The sequence below is a fragment of the Argiope bruennichi genome, chromosome 7 (genome assembly GCF_947563725.1).
Source record: "Argiope bruennichi chromosome 7, qqArgBrue1.1, whole genome shotgun sequence".
Classification (NCBI taxonomy): Eukaryota; Metazoa; Arthropoda; class Arachnida; order Araneae; family Araneidae; genus Argiope; species Argiope bruennichi.
In genome coordinates this window covers 120135552-120158224 of record NC_079157.1, presented here as the reverse complement: position 1 = coordinate 120158224, position 22673 = coordinate 120135552, and the positions used below count along the sequence as shown (strand labels likewise).

Below are 22673 nucleotides of genomic sequence, written 5' to 3'. Positions count from 1 at the left end.
TTTAAGGATATTGAGAAGTTCATCGTTCTTGAGGATATACACGAACAATCCAACATTGTCACCCTTTAAATTTAATAGATTTCGTTGCGCTGTCATTTTTTAAAAATAATATTTTGACACTACTGTAGAATGCTTTGTAGCTAAAATTTTTATAGACATAATGACATTCGCGGCATTTCTATTATTTCATTAAATTTTAATTTCGCATTACTTTAATTTTGATTTAGTATTACACATATTCAGAAAGTTGGACAAATATTTTTACCAGCTAGATTTTAAAAAGATTAGATTTTACAATTAAAATCAAATTTGTATTGTTTATCATAAATGGGCTGGAGAATACTGACATTTATTTTCAAATCTGAAAGCCAACTGCATCGTATTTAAGAAAAAATATCATTAATAACTCAACTGCGAATAATAAGTTAACTTATATTCGAATAACTTTTATAAAATATTAATCTCTTTGATTTAGGGCTTTCGTTTCTAAGGGAGTGTTTTTCAGAAATTGGGAATGATTTAAAAAAAAAATTAAGGCTTGCCCGATTCTAAATATTGTAGCTTTGCTCTCTCATATCCTTTGCTATACAAAAACACGCTATTAATCTGTTTATTTGAAATATTGTTTTCTAATTCCTTATTATTATTTTTTTTTCTTCTTCATTTTCCTTATCTTCTATCGACGCATTGGGTTAGGTGGATTTTACGAGAATTCAGACGTAAAACTGATGGATATGCAAACTTTTTCAATAGACAGAATAATGATGTAAAATCGAGTTACCTCTACTGCAATCATAGGGCATAACTCTGCCGGGAAGGAGAAGACTCACCTCAACTATACTGTGGTAGTTGATGACCTTCAGGATTCAATCTCATGTTTCCCGCCTCTAGTTGTCTTAAAAACCATCACCCGGGATACTTAATTTGGGAGAGAGTAATTCATTGTGGTTATCATTTGTTGAATTCTTTATTATACCTGCAAACAAAACCTTTCTTAAGAAACTAATAAATGAGGAAACACATTCGATGGTATACACATTGTTCTGAGGCTGAATGTTTCTGCCTTTTGAACATTTGAGGAATTGCATTAATTCATCCAGGGCTTTATTTTAAATCATTTAGCTGTTGAATTTTCATCATTTCCTCTTTAATGTTTAAGCCCATATTTTCGGGGTTATCCGAATTACGTAAAAAAAAGTTTTGCTCACGTGATATCAGTACAATAATTTATTCATTAATTAAAAAAATCTATTTTGTATTTTGCAGAAGATAAAAGAATATGATACAAAATTACGGGTTTTAGATCATATACGCAATTACATTTTTTATGCAATAGAAACATCAGGTGAATTAATTGGAATATAATGCCATAAAATATTACAATTTTTCCGTTTTAACTAATAAAAACAACCTAGAAGAATAGAATCTAATCTGAATTGAATCCATGTGTGGTGTTTATTTAACAAGAGAAGAAAGTGGTAAAAGAAAGCGGTTATTTAACAAGAAAAGAAACTAGTTGGGGAGAACAATATCTACTAGTAATAAAAGATAAATGTCCTACTTTCTATCTCTGTGTGTATTTTATTTAAAACTTTAATTAACTGTAAATTACTTGAAATTTTAAAGTTTTTCTTCGATATTATCCAACAACACAACAGCTAAAGAATGATTAATTTTTAAAACGTTTTAAAGCGTCTTTTATAATATATTTTATTGTTTAAAGGGCTATAGAATCTTAATTTTTTTCGAAGATTTTATGATTTCTTTTGATAGCCGAAACCCTTCTGAACACTTTTTGGTATTATACATGTGTGTTACAATACCAAATACATATTTTCTATTTATATTTCATGTCACTTATTTTTCCTGTTGAGTAGGTTTTTTCTTTTCATAACATTTTTGAAATTTTTTAGTACTTAACAATTAAACTTCCGCATCAAACAAAATGAAAAAAATTAAAGTGCACCATTTTTAAACTCTGTAGTGTGATAATAATTGTGGTATAATTGACCTGTGATATAATTGAAATGCATAACGCAATGGCAGAAATATATAACGCCTTCTATAATGTAAAGTTTGAAAATATTTTACTGATAAAACCATTAAGAACGATTTAAACAAAATATTCAAATGAAATATTTTTGCAACTTAATCTCGGCGAATCAACTGGACCCTAAAGGTGGTCAGTTTTCAATAAAATTATGAAAAAATACTCTAATTAAATTTATTTATGCTGAAATTAAATTTTTAGAACATCAGTCTTTATTTATTTCGGGTTTTATTTGACATCAAAAGCAAAAACAAGGAAAGATTTGCATTTGTGGCAAGCGAGTATTTTTGTTAGATGAAATTTTCAAATTTTTGCAGTTACTTGAATCAAATTTTTTTAATGATCTTTGAGTTTTAATGAGGTAGTGTTTAGTTAATCAAAAATGATGACTGGCTTAAAATATTTGATTTTTTTAAAGAAACATTACAACTTGATTGAAATGGGAAAAATAATTTAAATTGGCGGAAAATAATAAAACTTTATTTATCTTTATTCTTTTTTTATTCTGTCAGAGAATATAATTGGTTTTTATTATTGACATTTATTCAAAATAAAAATTATGTATTTGTTGCTTAAGAACATATCCAGATTCAATAATTAAAAATTGTCAAATTTCAAACGTAAAGATTATCCTTTTTAATTTAGTTACAAATAGAATTTTTGAATTTATTTTCTGAATTGGCCAATATCAGGAACTATGCCTACAAATAAAATATTATTTGGTTATTACTCTCGGTTCAGGGGACTATTTCTCTTATAAAAATAATACATTCAATAAAAATTTTAATTTTTGTGAAAATTTAATTAAATTTTGATTAAAAGCGAGGGGTGTCATCTCGTAGTAAGTCTGCGAAAAATATATTTACAAATTTCTATAATTTTTATGATAATTATTTGCAAATTACTTATTAATAAGTAAATAGATCAGTTAAATTAACTGAAATATTACTTTTAATGCATTAATAGGAGCATTTTTTTAAAATTTTAAGTTGAATTTATTCGTACAATTTATTTTACTAATAAACATTTTTATTACAGGTGAGTCTGTATATGATGCTACGCGATGGTTATTATGGCCGTTATTTGTAGTAATAGAATGTTGAATTTATAAGACTATTTTTTTATTTATATAAACAAATATTTTAAATGAATAACAAGAAATTGGTATAATTAGAGTTTTCGAAGACTATGAACACTTCCTACCTATTTTAATAATATCTGTAAATTTACCCAGTTTATTGTTACTGGTATTAAAAGATGGCAAAACATTGTACTGCCCTTGAGAGGACTTGAGAGGAGAACTTTTTTACTCGAGAGGAAAAAATGGCTTAGTAATGTTTGACAAGCACAAAATATTTTAATTAAAGAAAAGTGGTGAGGCACGATATTGTAACTAATCTAACGAAAATAATGGCATGAGTGTGATCCATATCACAACTTTGAAATAATAAAAGTGAATTTTGTCCTGAAATCAGTTGGCAAGGGAAAACAGGCTTTTTTAATAAGTAATCACATCATGGAGTTAAATTTCGAAATGTCTCATCAAAATAAATTGTTTCGATACTTGTCGTTCGATTTTCATATACTCAAATGAAACTGTTCGGATTTTTCTACTTTAACCAAATAACAAACATATGACATGTAGTGCGTTTCCAAGGAACCAGCAAAAACGTATTAATTTTAGTTTCCTGCAAATTATAAAGTTCAATTTTCATTTAAAATAGATACTTGGTTTTAAAAAAAAATGATTTGAAAAATCATTTTTTTATTTCCATATATTTTTTATGTAAATGATCAACTAAAACTACATACAGAATTTTTTTGCAAATAATTTAAAAAATGACATAAAGCAAATAAAAAAAGTTGCTCGATGAATTGGCAAAGGAAATTGTCTTTGTTATGTATCTTAAAATTATCTAGGAACTTTTTAATGAGCATGATGAGTGACTTCACTGATCACGAAAAACAGATATTGCCTTGAAAAATAACGATGCCTAGTTAGAGAAAGACTAAGCTTTTCCGAAGCCTTTTTTAAAGCCTTTTTTAGCGAAGGAAGGAAGATTTTTCAAGGAATTATGCCAATAATAAAGCCGCAAAGACTTATTTAAACTTTGTAACACAGTGCTTATGCCCTGTGTATAGCTATAAGTTTTCAGCTTATAGCTTTGTTAATAAATCATTACTCTTTCTATATGTATTTGATATTTATTCAAAGAAGTCCAAGCTCAGTTTTAAAATTCTAGATTGTTTATGATTATGAGAGATTTGATTATTAATAATTTCATCTGAAAATATCATGAAAAAACAAAGAATTCGTTGTCTATTGAAGGCTAAGAAATTAATCGAATGAAAAAAATTATTTAAAACATTCATAGAACCGCATTTTTATAAAACAGGTTGTTGTCATTATATCTTCTAGGGTTCCTTAATGCCACAGATAATATTAATCCAATAATTTCAAAATTAGCAACACTGTATATTAGATTTTGTTCAATATAATTTTCATGTTGATTAATAATGTTAGTCAGTTATATGAATTCATTAAAAAATTATCGCAAACGGCACAATTTATTTTCAAGTCGACATAAATGTTTATACGCTTTGATTGAATTTAACATGTTTGACGATTGAATAGAAATTTTTTAGACTTATGTAGTATTGATAGCATTACACTATTTTAAAATTTCCAATGCTTTATTCCTTAATATTTATGATAAAGAACCTGAATTTAAAAATTTAAGTAAGAATTTCAAGGTTGGGTCTGAGAGCTGTGGATTCGAGATCTGCTGAAGCCAAATATCTGCTGTATAGGCTGCTGTAATACTACATTTGTCAAGGATTCCCGATCTTTTCCCTGTATTACACGCATGCTTAGATAATAATTAAGAAAACTCCGTTCAATTACAAAACATTCGTTATAGGTGGAAAAAATTATAAAAAGAGTATTTTAAACTAATTATAAGGTATTGTAAACTATAATCATAATTGGTTCAATTACGTGCACAATATTTGTGTAACTCTCACGGGGAAATATGTCACACTATTGCCTGCAACATCATTAGCCAACCTCAAAATTATTATACACCCAAGGAAACTGCTTAATGATATCGCAACTTCTCATACTCGTACTCGAGGTAATTGTGCACAGGGCAATATTTAGAGAATAAATAACACCTTAGTTGCTATCTTCGTCAACCAAGATTTAAAATGACCAGATCCGAAGTTTCCCTCGGTTAGACGGAAATGTATCTGTAACTTCGCCATATGGACAGAATTAGATTGCTAAAAATGCTAGAAAAAATGCAATGCCTGTTTTATTTTAGAATCGAAGGATTCTTCTGTATTTCAATTTATAAAATGGCAAAAGGAATAGATTCATTTTCTGTTATTTTAAGTATTTGAGTGGAGCATCAGTTCAATGATCTACAATAATAGCTAAGAATAATGAAAGTCAACAGATGTTTGATTTTATTATTAAAAAACCTAGTGCTTTATTCATAAATATAGAATTTTAAATATGCAGAAATAGACCAGCTCTGAAATATATTTCATTTAATGCAGTTTATAATCTTCTCCAGTTTGGTATATAAGTAAGAATTTTTAAGCACTGATAGATGTAAAAAGCAAAATGTGGTTTCTAAATGAGGAAAAAAAATGAAAAGAACAGAAAAGAAGTATGAATATTATCCGAACGCAATCTTGTTGTAATATTTCAAATCTTATTAATTACTGGAAAATTTATCAGATTATTTTTATTTATTAATTAGTACTATTTGTTGGCAAAAAAATATATATCCATGACAAAATATTTAATTGCTTCTCAAAAACGCATTAAAAACGACCATAATAAAGTTTGATTCATGTAATGAATTTATTCTTATTTTAGTTACCACATGAGATATGTAACAAAATTTTGGACAGAAACAATAAAATATTTTTCTTTCTGATACGTTTTAAAAATGAATTTTTTGATACGAAATCAAAAAATTCATATCAGCACATTGAAAGCGAACCCTTTTTGTTTTTTTTAAATGCAGATACGTTCATAACAGACCTTCGAAGAAACGGGTTTTTTTATCCATAGCATTCGGATCTAGAAACCAAGATCCTGAAATGAGCTCATCGTATTTCTTAAAGAGTATTGAACAACAAAATTTAAAATTTTTAGTGCTTTTTAATTTTAACAATTTGTAATTAATGTTTAATAATGTTTTTATCGACACCAGCTTTGCTTATATTCCTATTGCATCTGTGGAATCAAAAGTGATCAAAACCATTACGTTACAATCTGCTCTTTAATAAAAAGTATTCCATATTTCCAGAACTTCCATCAATCAAATTTATCTCTTAACTAAAGCCCTGCCTCCCCTTTAAAAAATTTTCCATTTATGCTCTTGATTCGTCCATACACCGAGAAGATGCGTCGTACTTCCCAGTCGTTGGTAAGAACAGAAAGTGGCGACTATTAAAAAAAAATAAACACAAATTTGTTGGTTATGATGATTGTTTATCAGCCTGATTTAAACAATCTTTCAATATTTAATAATTAAGGATTTATAAGGAAATGAAGATTTCTACTGTCAGTACTTTCTTCATCTTGGGATTAATTGATCCACATGCGAGCTCTTCCGAGATTTTCGATCTCTCACTTAATATATTCTTCGTCCATTCAAATCTGATTGAAATGTGTCGAATTGCCTTGTTCATAGATTTCCAGCATGGCTATTTCTCACAACAACGAGGGAAAGATCATCATCATATTCTAATGATGATATAGGAATCATTATCAAAAACGATCTGGGAATTTCATCCGAAAGATGATAAAAAAACCCTACAAATTTAATGTTGGTTTAGTACACTACAAAAATTTTCACCTCTTTATATTTTACTTCTTTGTTTTCATATTCATAAACCAATAGTTTGACAGATATTTCGAACACCCTGCAGAAAAGTTTACTCATGGCTATCAAATCAAAATTCCAGAAATGGATGAAATAGAAATTTTTAAAGATGGTTCGAAAGATAATAATAAAATCAGAGCTCAAATAGTACTTTACTACTATGGGAAAGAGATTGATAAAAGTCTTGTGTAATTATCGAATCATGCCACAAGTTTCCAGAAGTTCAAGCTCTAAAGATGGCCATTGGATATTAAAAAAAAAGATGGAGGATGGGCAGAAATGCTGATTTTTTTCAGATTCTCTGCCAGTCCTACAAGCCATGCAGTCATCTCACAATTGTAGTAGGAAAACATGGATAAACATAAAAGAAAAGATAAAAAATTTTAAAATTTACAAGTGGATTGAGTTTATTTGGGTTAAGGCTTTTAATGGAATATATGGTAATGTAAAGGCGGATCAATGTGCAAAGTTGACGGCACAGAAACAGAGTGTTGATATAATTGTCCCCAAATCAAATGGTTTTAAAATGAGAATTAAGAGAACAAATAAAGCTACAATGGTTTGACAGATGGTATATGTCCTAAAAATGAACAGTAACTAATTACTTTATTCCTAATCCAGAAATTAATGTGAATTATCAGGGAGCTACCATCCACTGATAACCTAAATTGTATCAAGACATGGGAGATTGCCCGCATACTTCTAAAGATTTAGAAGAATGCTGGAAAATAAATGCATCTGTGGAAAAATTGGAATTGTTTACCATTATTTAAAGGAATGCATAGAAATCTTGAAATTAAGAAAGAATCTAAAAGTGGGAAAATAATAACTTATGTACAGTACTGATGATAGCAGATGAGCTTAAAACATTGAAGGACATGATATTAAAAATTGTCAGTTTTTTTTTACCAACTAATTGAAAGTTTTAAAGTGTTTGGATTTCTTTTGTTGTGGGATGAAGATTTGGAAGAATATTAAGAATTCTGAGGAGATTTTCTTAAAGTGGTGTCCTGCTCCTCATTTAACAGGATGATAGATGTACGGTACATGAGGAGGCAGGTGAGATTGACCACTTTATGGCTGGAGGCCAACCGTCTTGAAGAGAATGTCACTTCAGTGAATTGGTCGGTGTTATGAACGCTTTCTAATAAAGACAGGATTCGGCCACAACAATTCCTGTCGATTCTACTTTTTTCAGAGATAGTGGGGTGGTAGTCTGCCACAAGAAGTCCGACAGATAGGTAAATATAATTTTAAAAAGAATTATTTCAAAATGATGGAGATCTAAAGCGTAAAAATTTGTCTCGTAAAAATTTAAAATCGGGCTGTTAAAAGTTTTGACGATTACATTATTTCACCTTGTAAAGGAAAAAATAAAAACGAATGAGATTGGTATGTGAAATTTAATATGCGTTGTGCATATCAAAATTTTACATATTATGTTCGGTATTAGATAAGCGGAATGGAATTTCTTTGGGTATATTTTTATTATTTCTGGATCCTTTTCTTAACTTGATATGATGCAATTTTAAATTTATAACTCAACTGCTGAGCAACTTTCACTAGCTTATGACGCATTTTAGATACAGAATGCAGAAATATTTTACAAGAATCATCGTGTAATACTCGTATTACTTATATCAGAAATTTCACACAGCAACCTTCAAAATGAATTTTTATTTCTTTTCGGAAATCATCTTGTGATTTCATCGAGATTTAAAATATAAGAAAAACGTCATTTCGAATAAAAATGTGTAATAGTATTTTGCTAGCTCAAGTGATTCATCAATTAAAATGGATTCGCATGCACATTTCGCATTTTTTTTTTATCAATGAGGTCAATGCAAAAACATAAAGAAAAAGAAACAAGCTGTGCTCAGCGTCAGAAATTGCGTCCTTCAGTTTCGGCTTGATATAAGCAGCAGCATTTTCAGATCTTTTCAGTAAAATTCAGTAGCTTGATTGAAATCGGAGTTATCCTAAAGAAAGGTAAGTTAGCTTTTCATACCACGAATTATAGCAAAGATTTATATATTTCTGACAGCTGGTGATTTGACAGTTTTTCAGTTGAATTCACTTTGCATTTTAAGCTGTCTAAAAAAGAAAATTTAATTTTTTTTTATTTAAAAAAAATTGAAAATATACCTGTTTAAGGTATTTTAATATGCATTCCAACCCCAAAAATCTGAAATATATTTGATTGGATTTTTATAAGGGGGGGGGAGAAAAACTTTACAATTAATATTTCCTCCAGTGGAAATGATTAAGACTTAAACACTTGATATGCTTAAGTAGTGATATTTTGATACAGTACATAAATATACAGAATGTAAATAGCATTGTTTTATAGACATTAAATTAATACATAATAGGTAACTAGGCAAATTTAATTTGTTCCCAAAAATAGCCCTTTTTAAACTGGGTCTAATCCTAATTAATGAGGATAATTGGAATTTTAACGATTCTATATATGTAGGAAAAATTTATTAATCAATATATTCTCCAGTAGAAATGATTAAGATATTAAACTCTTAACTTTGATTGATATGTACAAGAAGTGATATTTTGATACAGTACATAAATATACAGAATGTGAACAGCATTGTTTTTGTAGTCATTAAATTAATACTTAATAAATAACTAAGCAAATTTCATATTATTTCCTACGAAATAATCCTTCCGAAATCGGGTATAGCCATAATTAAGAAGGACAATTGGAATTACAATGATTCTATATATGTAGGAAAAGATAATTTATATTGAATTTTGTTTCATAATTTAAAAGTATCAAAATTTTAATAGCTCGGAAAATTTTAAATTTTATCTAGTAAATTACAAATAAATTTATTGCATATCGAAGTTCTCAGAAGATGACCCAATGGCTTAAATCATGCGACATTATAAAATTCCAAAGACCATGTTTTTTTCATTTCATGTGCATAAATAGAAAATTCAAGATGAATTATTTTATTTCAATACTTCTTATATACGAAACAGATGTTAAAAAAAGTACTTTTCAGCCTGTAAAGTTCTTTAATTTGTGCATTCTGTAGATGCATGTATTTTAGTTATTACTATTATTATTATACATAATTATCACACTTTTATTTGTGAATCAAATCATAAATCATACATATCAATAAATTATAGTTGTTAGTATACAGAAATGACCAAAACAGAAAGGGTAGTTTTTAAATTTGGATAGTAAAAAATTGTGAGAGATGTTTAAATTCTTCCCCCAGGAGATTAATGAGAAAAGAATTGTTCGATATTATGCATTATGCTTCCTTCTGTAGACAGTTAAAAAAATGACGTTGACAGTTAACATTTGCGTTTCAGAGGCTCTTAGTAATTGGAAAACTGTTGAAGAATTTCTTGACTGTGCTTTCAAAATATTTGTAATTCCCTCGAATAACAAGAAATTATATCAAAGTTCCGCAACATCAAAGATCTGCCGAAGATTTAAATGATTTCATAGAAACAAATAACGCAGATTGATATTCAGCGAATAAAGTATGCACTGACATATCCGTGTACATGGTGTGCGATAGTCCAATCTTTTGATTCAATCAATCAAATGAAAATGAAAATCTGAACTTACGAGAAATGAAGATTTGATCAAAATGGCGAGACAGCTTCTTTTCGTTAAACGCCATATCTATTAGATACAAATAGGTATAATTTTTCCAAGCGTTAATTCGCTAAATATGGCATTCTATAAATGTTCAATAGCAACCCTACTGAACGACATCTTAATACTCTCAAACGAAGCTTCGTATTTATAAATCAAACTATTTTGTGTAAGTTGTTTAAAATGTTAAGAACAGTTTGAAATTAGAGCTTAATATAATGTACTAGCTTAACTTAATATACTAGCAAGAATTAGCTGTATACTTTATAGCATTGAATTCAGTAATACAAGTATATATGTCAAGAAGATTTTTTATGACGGTCTTACATTATAAAAAAATACCGCAATTGAAAGACGATTGTATTGATCTGTTGCATTTCTTACATTATTATATTTTAAAACGTGTGTTGGCAAATAAATTGCATACTCAGATCACGATTTTATAATTGCTTTCCATTATTAAAAATATTGATGTATATACATTTAAATGTTATACATTTTTTTTGTATTATACATATTCAGAATTCTATTTATTTTCATGCACTTTTATCACAATAAATTATAATTAACTAAGAATTTACCTTTTCTGTTCAAAATGTAAGAAATTTCCAGTAATTCTTAGGCATATCGTTTTTTTTTTGTTTTAAAATATTATCAAATTACCGGTAAAAGAAACAATAAATTTTAATTATTTCCGAATTAGCAATAATACTAATATAACTTGCTCAACAGCAATAAAAAATGCTGACTAACGCTAATGATAACAAAATTGTGTTAAAAAAGTTTCAGTAGAAAAAATAACCTAACATTACTCATTGCAAACTCGATATTGTCATAAAATTGGCGAAGGAAAATTAGCCCTAACACTCGGATCGAAATAGAATTTAAAACTCGACGTCTATGCTTTTATCCTCTAGTGAAGAATTTCCAGTTTTAACAGAACCCGAAAAAAATTTCATGATCCCAAGAAGGAAACAGGTGTTCGTTAGCTTAACAATACCCATAGACCTCTGTAAAATACCCCTTTCATATCAGTTCAGTTGACTTGAGTATTTTTCATAAAATTTTTTTAATTATAAATATATTTAGGATGATCGATCACCTCTGGCTCTGTGCATTATCATCATGTACGATAACTTGAATATTATAAATTTTAATAATGTTTACTCAGAGAAACATTTAAACTCCATGCTTTTTATGAATCGAAATACTGAAATAGTTTAAATAGTTAAGTTTAATAGTGAAAAAAAGCCAACAAATCATAAAGGGAGTCTGGCTTATGTTCAATTCATATTTGATTTCTTTCCCTCAGATGCATTCTTGGTGGATTTTGGTTCTCGTCGTCCTCGCATGCGCCAGCATGGTCCTTGCTGCCGATTCTGATTCCAGTGAAGCTGTTTGTCTGATGGTACCGAAAGCCACCATGGATCTGGTGAACACTGCTATGACAATGGTGAATAAGATAAGGGGTCACTCTTAAAATGTATTTCAAATCGCAGCATCTTTGTTTTGTTATCACTGTAATCTCCACAGTCAAGCAATCTATGAAATCTTCTATGAAATAAAACACTTTCTTGTGCAAAATAAGTCTGTGTGAATCATTGTATTAGCTTTTGCAAACTTCAATTTAATTTGACTTGTTTCATGTTGGTAAAGATGAAATTTTGTGTCGATTTTTTTTTATTCACATCTTGATATACACGTATCAAGATTTTTTGTTCCCAATGACATTAACCCTTTCTAGGGCCGTGGGAAGTATGCTTTCCACCAAATTTATCAACCTTTGTATGAAATTATGTAGGTTGGCATAAGTTCTGACAAAGTTTTTTAGTAGGTCAGAAACTTAGATGCTTCAGTTCTTTATCTCAGACAAAATGATGCGCCTTGATTTGTTACTGAATTATTAATTAACCAAATTAATTAATGAATCAAATTAAATTTATCTAATAAGCTAAATGAATCCCTTTTCTTATTCTAATGTCAAGCCTAAAAATATTTTAACATAATATGGCTAGAAAAAAATGGCCCTTTAAAGGGTTAAAATATTTTGATATTTTTGAATTTTAGTTATCAGCTAATTATTTAATTTTTAATTTCATATAATCGATACTATTTAGTAGAGAATCTGAGAAAAAATTCCATTTGAAATTCCGTAATATTTAGATTAATGATAAATGCTAAAGTATGAAGAGTAAAAAAATAATTTTCATCCAGAATATTGAATCAAAAACAAAACATCAAAAGTTTGACATTCTGAAAATGATATAAGAAGGGAAAAAATTGAGTTATAACGTATTAAATATATAAAATACATTATAAAGGAATTATATTCCAGTTTCCTTAGAATATCTGTCATGGTATTTTATTTTTACTTTCTCGTATATGTAATATAGAGAAAGTATCGTAATCATCAAAAATCTGAACTCAACAATTTGACGAATCTCCACGTTTTATAACTCTCCGAGTTCAAAAAGCACATTTTTGGAAAATGTCCTGTCCGTCCGTCTGTCTGCCTGTCACAGAGATAACTCAAAAACGCTTTTATTTGGACGGATGAAATCTGATGTACGGTCTTTAAACAAAAATTTCAGATTTCTATCAAATTTTGAGTAAAATTTATTCAGAGAAAGTCCATCTGTTCGGCAGTTCGAATATAAGTTAACATTATATCTACAAAACGAAGAAAGATACAGAGATAAAATTAGATTCACAGAATGAACATCTTTGTTTAGATACTTGTCACATTTTAAGCGAAATCCAGCAAGGACTTGAGCATCTGTCAGTTCGCGCTTTTAGAAACATGTAAAAGCGATAACTAACAGACGCAATGACTTAAATATATCAAATTTGGCATGTGATCGTGTGATTACAAGTGTTGTCTTGTGCCAAATTTTTGTTTTAATCGGTTGAGAAAAAATAATCTATAACCCAAATTGAATTTTCGAATACTATTAAACGTATGCTAAGGATAACTCGCGCAGGACCACACGATAGATTCAATAAAAAAATGCTAAATTCGAGTCAAAGGTTAATATTTCGTAAATGTTATACACAATTCTATACAAAGCGTTCTCTGGGATGGCACCTTTATTAGAGTGAATGCGAAAACAAACAACATATTTTGGGGAAACATTCACGCTGGTTTCTATGAAAGAAAACGGCAAAAATATTGAATTCAATCGTTAATCATTCAACAGATTTTGCCTCACAGTAGTATGATATGTCTTAGAAATTTTCTAACAATTTTTTTATTATTATTTCTAAATAAATATACAATTTATTATATGCTGTCGAAAAGGATTTGTCTGTGTTAACAGGCCGGAAATCTCCATTGTCATCAATATGCATTCGTTAAAAGTAGCTAAAACTATTTCGCCTGGCATAGGGGTAGCGCGTCTTACCCGAAATCTGGGCTTCCTGGGTTCGAGTCCCGGTTTGGGCATGGTTGTTCTTCATCTGTTCTGCGTGTGAATGAGCCCCAATGTAAAAAGGGGCTGTGCAAGCGAATGAGTGATGCGTGAGTAGCAAAATCGTTCTCTTGTCCCTAGTTGGTGCTACTGAAACGAGAGACACTCTCTGTCGGCTTCAATCGCTGACTTCGAAGCAGTGGGCATATCCATGGCAGGTGCCATCAGAAATGACAAAATTATTTTGCTCAACGACTATTCGTCAATTTTAGATTTCGTAATTTTGACATTCTCTAGGGATTATATTGGGACTATTGTGTCTATTGTCGTTGCGCTTTTTTTCCACAAAGTTTTGTCAATTTTTTAAAATCCCACACAGAATGACTTGCACGCTGGTAAATCTTAAAGTTAAATATTTTTATTAGACAAATTGTAACTAAAATATAAATGAACTTGCATAAAATATTTTCATTTCACGTTCATACCAACACACAGATAAATAACAAAAAGAATTAAAACTATTTATAAGATTTTTCTTGGTTGTCAATGGGAAATAAATAAAATAAGGAAAAATATATAAAGAAGCCCAGAGCTACTTGATAATGCTAATAGCTGATCATTTTTAATTAATCCACTATAAGTGAATTGTTTTTCCTCTGAATATATTATTATAATGGTCTTTCCTTATATTGAATACAGGTAGATCATTTTTTAAAATTTTAATATAACCAATATCATTTTGATATTTTAAACGTGTAATGCAAAGGTGTCATCTTGGCCAGGTACTGAAACAAGTTGGTTTTGGTAAAAGTTAAATGCTTTTTTTTTAAAGTTATTAGCTCCCTTTGGTGGCTTGTTCGGCTGGATAAATGGATGCTAAAGTATTAAATTAAATATTTTGCGCAATTTAGTATTAATAGCTTCTTCAACAATATATTTTTAAATTATAAATTTCGATACTCATATAACTCATACTATTTTAGAAGCCTGTTCTTAGTATTATATGTTTCTCTACCTTTCATTCACCGACCGTAAAATTTGATTCTTCAGTTTGAGACAGAAATGATAAATTCAACTAATACAAAAACTTTTTTAGAATAAAAAATTATAAAATTATTCAATATTGTTGTCTTAAGTGCACTATAAATATTTTTTTTATAATTTATGCAATATTTAGAACAATTATTTAATTTATCTGACTCATCATACAGTTCAGCTTTCAATTTTACTTTCAAAATAATTAAAATGAACGTAAATAATAATAATTTATTTCGCTTCAGTCAATAAATGTACTTTTGAAAAAAATATGAAGTTTACATTTTATACAGTTTCTCAATTCAAAATATTTTTGGAAACCGTAACTTTTAAGTAAAGCAAATGTCTCAAGCTTCACTGACTAAAGAGTACCGAATGAATTATGAGGACAGAAGGTAAGTATAAAAATTTAAAATTCTGTAATTCATCAGAATATTTGTTGATTAAAACTACATAAAACATATTTATTTACTTCATTTAGACTATTTTTCTTATTAGATGTATAAACCTGAATATATAGTACTCACAGTTCAGAATTTAATTATTGAAATACGATTAATGTGGATATCATATGTATATTAAAAAATGTTTATCTTAAATAAATACAGAATTAATGAGTTAATAATACAAATATTTTAAAAGTCATCGAGAAAATTTTGCATTTATTTTCCAAGAAAATATCATATTCCATATTTATTTTATTTCATACAGACAAGTGCTAATTATATTTCTCTAGGTTTAGTTTACATTGAGAATCAGCTTAATCTTTTAATAATAGCTTTTGTCAGCGGGATGGCAACACGCCTATGAAAGTTAATTTTTTTTCTTACAACAAACTGTGTTAATACAGGATAAATCTTATTTTTATTTTTCATATAATATATTGTAGGAAAATTTGCTTTAAATGTTTTTTTTCGTATACGAAGTATAGATAATATATAGTAATCAAATCCAGGATTTTCACAAATAGCCACGTTTTAGATTTCCCTGAGTTCCAAAAAAACATTTTTGGAAAATATTTTTCAGTTTGTGACAGAACTAACTCAAAAATAATTTGAGCGAGACTTCTGAAATTTTGTATACGAACTTAATACCATATTTGTAGATTTTCATTAAATTTTGAGCAAAAAATCCGTTCAGAGCAAATCTGTCTGATCGAATATAATTCAGCTCAAAACGAAGAGAGCTGGATGGATAAAATTCGGTATACATATTTAATATTTATATCGTAGATACCTGACAAATCCAACAAATAATTGACCATTTGTCGGCCTGTACTTTCAGAAATATGTTAACTCAAAAACGTAATGATCTAAATATTATATATAAAATTTGGTATGGAATTTTCTGACTACAAATGCAGTTTTGAGTCATATTTTTGCTTCAATCAGTTGGGGAAATAGCTTCTAAAATACAAACTCTATTTTTGGATACTATTAATGGCATGCCAGAGATAGGAAGCTATAATCTTAACCCCATAATCTTGGCCAGAGACAAAATCTCGTCAATTAAGGCTTTAGAGACATTTGCTGAAACGTCTCGGAGTGACATTCCAATACGCCATCCTGCCAAAACTCGTTCCCTTTACATGCAACAGTTCTCTTCAAATACGCACTCAACACAGATTGATAAAAGCCGATCTAGCTTGTGATTTCGTGGTGTCTCTTGGTCACTCGTTCTGCGAAACATTGCTTGCTAAGCGAGTCAGTTTTTATATTTTAAATTGCTTGTTATGAGAGGTTTGATTGTATATTCTTTCTATCTCGACTACAAAATGCCTGAAACGATTCTGATGAAAATTGGTACACACATTTTTTAAAGATTATGAAAAACACTGAATGTTAAACCACCCTCAAATCATCCTCTTCTGAGGTTGGAGTGGAAGGAAGGCATTTAAATGAATACAAGAAAATTGTCCTGAAATTTGATCTTTATGTTATTGACCTATCAATTTAAAATCAGGTAAGATTTTAATTTGCTCTTAAATAAAGATTCCAAATAACAATTATTTCCAGTTCGTATCCTACCCGTTAGAATGGAGTCTAGTCGTATAAATACAGATAATAATAGGATCGACAGTTCGGAAATTTGATCCTTTTTCAACCTCCCCAAACCCAAGAAAATGTAGGGTTAAATCTTTTCCTTTATTTATCTCAGATACTTTACTCCTATACTTTCCCTCTCTAGGTAGGTGAGATTGAATCTTAGAATCATATCTAACAAATACACCGACTGTTCGGAAATTGGATTCTTTTTCAACCTCCCCAAACCCAAGAAAATGTAGGGTTAAATCTTTTCCTTTATTTATCTCAGATACTTTACTCCTATACTTACCCTCTCTAGGTAGGTGAGATTGAATCTTAGAATCATATCTAACAAATACACCGACTGTTCGGAAATTTGATCCTTTTTCAACCTCCCTAAACCCAAGATATGGTAGGGTTAAATCTTTTCCTTTATTTATCTCAGATACTTTACTCCTATACTTTCCCTCTCTAGGTAGGTGAGATTGAATCTTAGAATCATATCTAACAAATACACCGACTGTTCTTAAATTGGATCCTTTTTCAACCTCCCTAAACCCAAAAAAATGTAGGGTTAAATCTTTTCCTTTATTTATCTCAGATACTTTACTCCTATACTTTCCCTCTCTAGGTAGGTGAGATTGAATCTTAGAATCATATCTAACAAATACACCGACTGTTCGGAAATTTGATCCTTTTTCAACCTCCCCAAACCCAAAAAAATGTAGGGTTAAATCTTTTCCTTTATTTATCTCAGATACTTTACTCCTATACTTTCCCTCTCTAGGTAGGTGAGATTGAATCTTAGAATCATATCTAACAAATACACCGACTGTTCGGAAATTTGATCCTTTTTCAACCTCCCCAAACCCAAGAAAATGTAGGGTTAAATCTTTTCCTTTATTTATCTCAGATACTTTACTCTTATACTTACCCTTTCGGGGTAGATGAGACTGAATCGCAAGATAATTCCTAAGAAATACATCGAATGCTCTGAAATTTGATTTCCTAGCTTCACATTTCAAAAGAAAAATGTGGCGGGGATAAATTTCTATATCCACAACCTCAGGAAAACTAATCCTAATAATTTAATGTAGGGTGGCGAATGAATCATTTGAATACATACAAAAAACTTTATTTTGTCATTAAAATGGTTTTCAATATTTCAACCAGTCAAATTAAAAATATGAGAGCAGCTTAATTCTTCTCTGGTCGAAGTATCAGGATGATAGCTAACATTAAAATTCTGCTCTCTTCAGGACTGAGATTTAAAATATATATATCAAATAAAAGTTTAACCTGATATTTAATTCTTATATTTCAACATAGCAAACTGAAAATATGGAAGGATGACTTTTTTTGATGAACCTTTTACGGTATTAATGACGCTTTAGGGCTATTTATTCAGAATGATAAGAGCAATTTTGAGGAAAACATACTTCAATCAAAAATAAACGATGTCTGATCTGCATTCTGAGTGAATGATTAAAAGATATTCAACAAATATCATGAAAGTTTTCTTTTCGGATTTACGAAAAAATAGATATTTAAAAAAGGAAATTAAATGTAAGGAAGCTATGAAAGGCAGTATACCATGCAATTTAATTAAAGAAAAATTAATAAACTTTAACTTGCATATTATTTTATTAGAATTCGAGCAATTTTTCATTAATTGAAAATATTATTTAGCTTATATTTTGCCATTTTTTTAATTCAATATTGATACGTTTTCTGTTTTCCACAAGGATTTGATAAGTAAAAGATTAAGTGAAAGTGGAATGCTTACTCTGTGAGATATGAATAAATTCTTAACTTCAATGAATATTGTTGTATTTTTGAATGGATTTTTCTATCAAAATTTTATTTGCCTTTCCCTGAATTCTTTCTTTATTATAAATTGCTTTTTACGTTCGAAATTATTTTTCTTTGTTTATTTCATTATTAAACCGCTTTGAAATAAAATCTTCACAAATTAATTACAGATTAAATTAATCTCTAATCCATTCTTTAAAGAGTAAGTAGTGGATATTATTCCTGCATAGTATTGTGAAGTAACTGTTTTAAATCATTTAAGAGCTCACGATATCCAAAGTAAACACCTTAACTCCTTTGAAAACATTGTTAGCCAAGTGTACAGCGCTCACCTTTCGTATATTTCCTTAAAAATAAATGAATTTGGCAATTAACATGTTGATTTAAGATTCATTCATCTTTGCAATTTTGGAGGACACGTATGTGTAAACTTGGTGAAATTCGAAGAAATATTTTATTTATTTATAATATTTACATACTTTATTTTATATATTTATATAATAAATATTATATATTTATTATTTAAATCTAGTACATTTCAATGTTTAAATGTTTTATACAACTTAATAGAAAATTTTAGCATTTTGATAATATCTACTATTACTCCTACTACTACTATATTGCACGAAATATTCAGGTTTTGGAGTAGTAAGGAATTATAATTTGTACCAATATATTTTTTTTCCATTTTATAATTAAAATTTGAATTATTTCATAAATAGGTTTTTTTATTTTTTGAGGAAAGTTATCAGATACCTGGTATCTTGTTATTTTTTAAAAAGTGAATTATAAAGGTTAAAAATGGTCATTTGAATTAATTGATTCAAATAATTGATTCAATTGAATTAACACAATTCAAATACTTTTGAAATTAAAAAAAAATTGTTATTACATTTGATGATTTATAAGAGAATATTAAAAATTCACTTCCTAGATTAAAATTCTATTCAATGACTCGTTGAAATGCAAACAGAAAATTTGTAAATATACATCTGGAAAAATTTGTTTTACTTTTAAAAGTTGAAGTTAAAAGTTTAAGCTTACTGATCTGGGAAATATTAGATGTATTAATACATTAATATTAGAGGAATGAGCATTATTTGTTAAATTGTTTCAACATAGAATACTATTCCAATTCTTTTCCAGAATGATTAGTGTCACAAATAACACACAGGCCCCAAATTTCACATCAAGATGCAATTTTCTTTATTCTCCTAGAGTACACAAGTGCAGTCTACAGCAATACATGATCGGTTTCTGTCGAATATAGGTATGCATTATCCCCAATTCATCATCTTGCAGACTGAGTCCACCATGCTCATCATCTGGTCCGGCACCATCAGGCACATCTGGGTGTTTCCGTCGTCATCTGTGCTCATTTCCACGTGTTGAGCGCTGACGCGAGCACTCAGGAACAAGCACATGATAGCTGCGAACATCACAAATCGAAGAGACTGCATCTGTGAGGGATCAGAAACAAAATTAATTCATCGCAAATGTTCCTAAATGAACAATTTTTTTAACATATAATAAAGACTCGGAGAATCGGATTATTCAGTAGGTAAGATTGGCAACTGTCTAGGCTCTTCACAACTTTAAGAGGTCTTTAGTCTTCGACATTGTTTTGCGGAATTTTGAAAGTTATTTTTGTAATTTAATTTAACTATACAGGCAGTCAATCGAACTTATAAATTAAAATCAAATAATATAAAAATTTATATTATTCTAGTAATGCTCCTAATTAATTAACATTTGCAAATTTCATATTATGTTAATTTAAAATTCTAAAATTTTTTTGTTTTATTATTTAAAAAAATATTCGATCCCATTATCAAACATTATTTAGATTAAGTTAAGAAAAATTGTTTGCGAATTTTCTTTATTTCTTCCTTTAAAATTAGTTTTAAATTTTATTTGATCCCTTTTTTTGACGCGATAGACTCGAATCAATTTTTTAGGAAAATATTTGCAACAGCGGTTTCTATTTCAATTTATCAAAATTTACTTCTTAAATCCACTTAAAATTAAATTTGCCTAAAATTAAATTTAAGCAGATAAAAAAATATTTGGTTTTGAAAAAGGGGAAAAGAGGCTACCGAGATTTGAATTACTTAAGGATCCTTGGGAAATTTAATCAGCGTCTCGATCTGCTGTTACCAGTGTCACTGGTTTGAGACCAATTCTTCCCAATATCAATTATATTTGTGTATTTTGAAGATAGAGAACGTATTAGGACCAAATATTTTCCTACAGATCTTTGTAAAATTGGTATTTAGGAAAAAGGGTGCTGACTCAGGTGTCGTTCTTATAAACTGATCATTGCTCAAAATTAAATAATTCTTTCCAAAATATTCTAGCATGGCTTGAAAATGAGAAAATGATCTGACAGTTCAGCTACTTATTTAAGATATATGTTTTATTAGTTATGTTAAAGTTTTTAAATGACCCATAAGCTCGCGAGTATTAATTGATATGGTAAACACAGTTATATCAATGAAAAGATGACTTTAAGCTGTTTGAGTTTAAATAAAAAAAAGGTTTTATAAATTTCATATATTCTTTATATATTCTAAAAAAAGAAAAGATGGAACTTTTGACATTTTAACTTAAAATTTATTTCAGTCCGGGAGGCATACTTTGTACAAAGAAAAAGCGATAAGAGTTACGTCAGTCTACATTGTGACACAACAACAAAAGAGACAGAAATTTGTCCATTCAATGATTTTACCATGAGATTATGATAGGGATTTCTTTGCCACATGTAAATATAAGCAAGGAAATCTTAGGTATATTTAAAACAATATTGTAAGAATTAGGGATTTATATTCCTTCGCTCGGTGCTTGATAAAATGCTGAAAACATCAGTTTTCTAGAGCGCGTGTGAAATTAATTAAATAAAAATGTGATAATTGGATCAGGAAATAAGAAATTATCTTAAAATGAAATTAACATGCACTAATTTAAGATAAATATTAGAAAATTGAATTGGTTTTAAATTAGATTAAGAAATATCATTACACACATATACATAGATATATTTGTAATAATTGAATTATTTGCATTAAGTACTCATAATTTTTGAAACCAAAATATAAGGCATTTTAAATTCAGTTTAATTGTAAAATATGAGAAAATGAGAAAAGCACAGAATGCATAAATTAATCAATGATATATATATTTGCCTAGTCAAAATAGGTTTTTATAGAATCAATTTAATGTTAAAATCAAGCTTTATAAACGCCAAAGAAACTTAAGAAAAACCATAACATAGAAGAAATGATAAGAAACTGATTTTACCTTTTTAGCTTGGGAGTTTTTGACTGTAGGAGGTAATCTGAATGAAACTTCTGTTCCTCACGCGCTCTTATAGGTAAATTTCTGCGCCACTGTTAATGACGATGCACTTTACCTGGCGTTAGTCATTTCAGAAATATCTATTATTTTACTTGATTGCAAGAAATATAAAAATTTTGCTGCATAGAGATTTTAAATTAGTTTCTATGATGTCTATCTAAAAACTTTTACAGTTATTCTTGTCTAAATGGAATTAAACCTTGAGGATAAGCTAGGCCATCGAAATTTACCGATTTCATTGAAGGATGGGTGGATGTGCAATGGTCATGCTTCTCGTAATTTTTGACTCACACATTGACGCACGCATTTTTTTTTTTTTGATGAATAATTTTTCTTTGCCAGTAATTGTTTCCCGTGCATTGTTATTTTCCTTCCAGTTTTTTTTTTTTTTTTTTTTTTTTTTTTTTTTTTTTTAATAATGTATTACAGATTGTTGAAATGTTTAAAAAAATGTTTTTT

General features: G+C 28.8%; 2 long non-coding RNA genes across 2 annotated transcripts; one reads left to right on the top strand and one right to left on the bottom strand.

Annotated features, from left to right (window-relative positions):
* The first annotated feature begins 8758 nt into the window (after positions 1 to 8758).
* Positions 8759 to 12169, top strand: LOC129976390 (uncharacterized). Its single transcript, XR_008785137.1, has 2 exons — positions 8759 to 8940; positions 11895 to 12169. It is a non-coding gene; the product is annotated as an uncharacterized LOC129976390 (long non-coding RNA).
* A 7873-nt stretch (positions 12170 to 20042) lies between these two features.
* Positions 20043 to 22400, bottom strand: LOC129976319 (uncharacterized). Its single transcript, XR_008785126.1, has 2 exons — positions 22158 to 22400; positions 20043 to 20320 (listed from the first exon to the last, which is right to left on the bottom strand). It is a non-coding gene; the product is annotated as an uncharacterized LOC129976319 (long non-coding RNA).
* Positions 22401 to 22673: the final 273 nt, after the last annotated feature.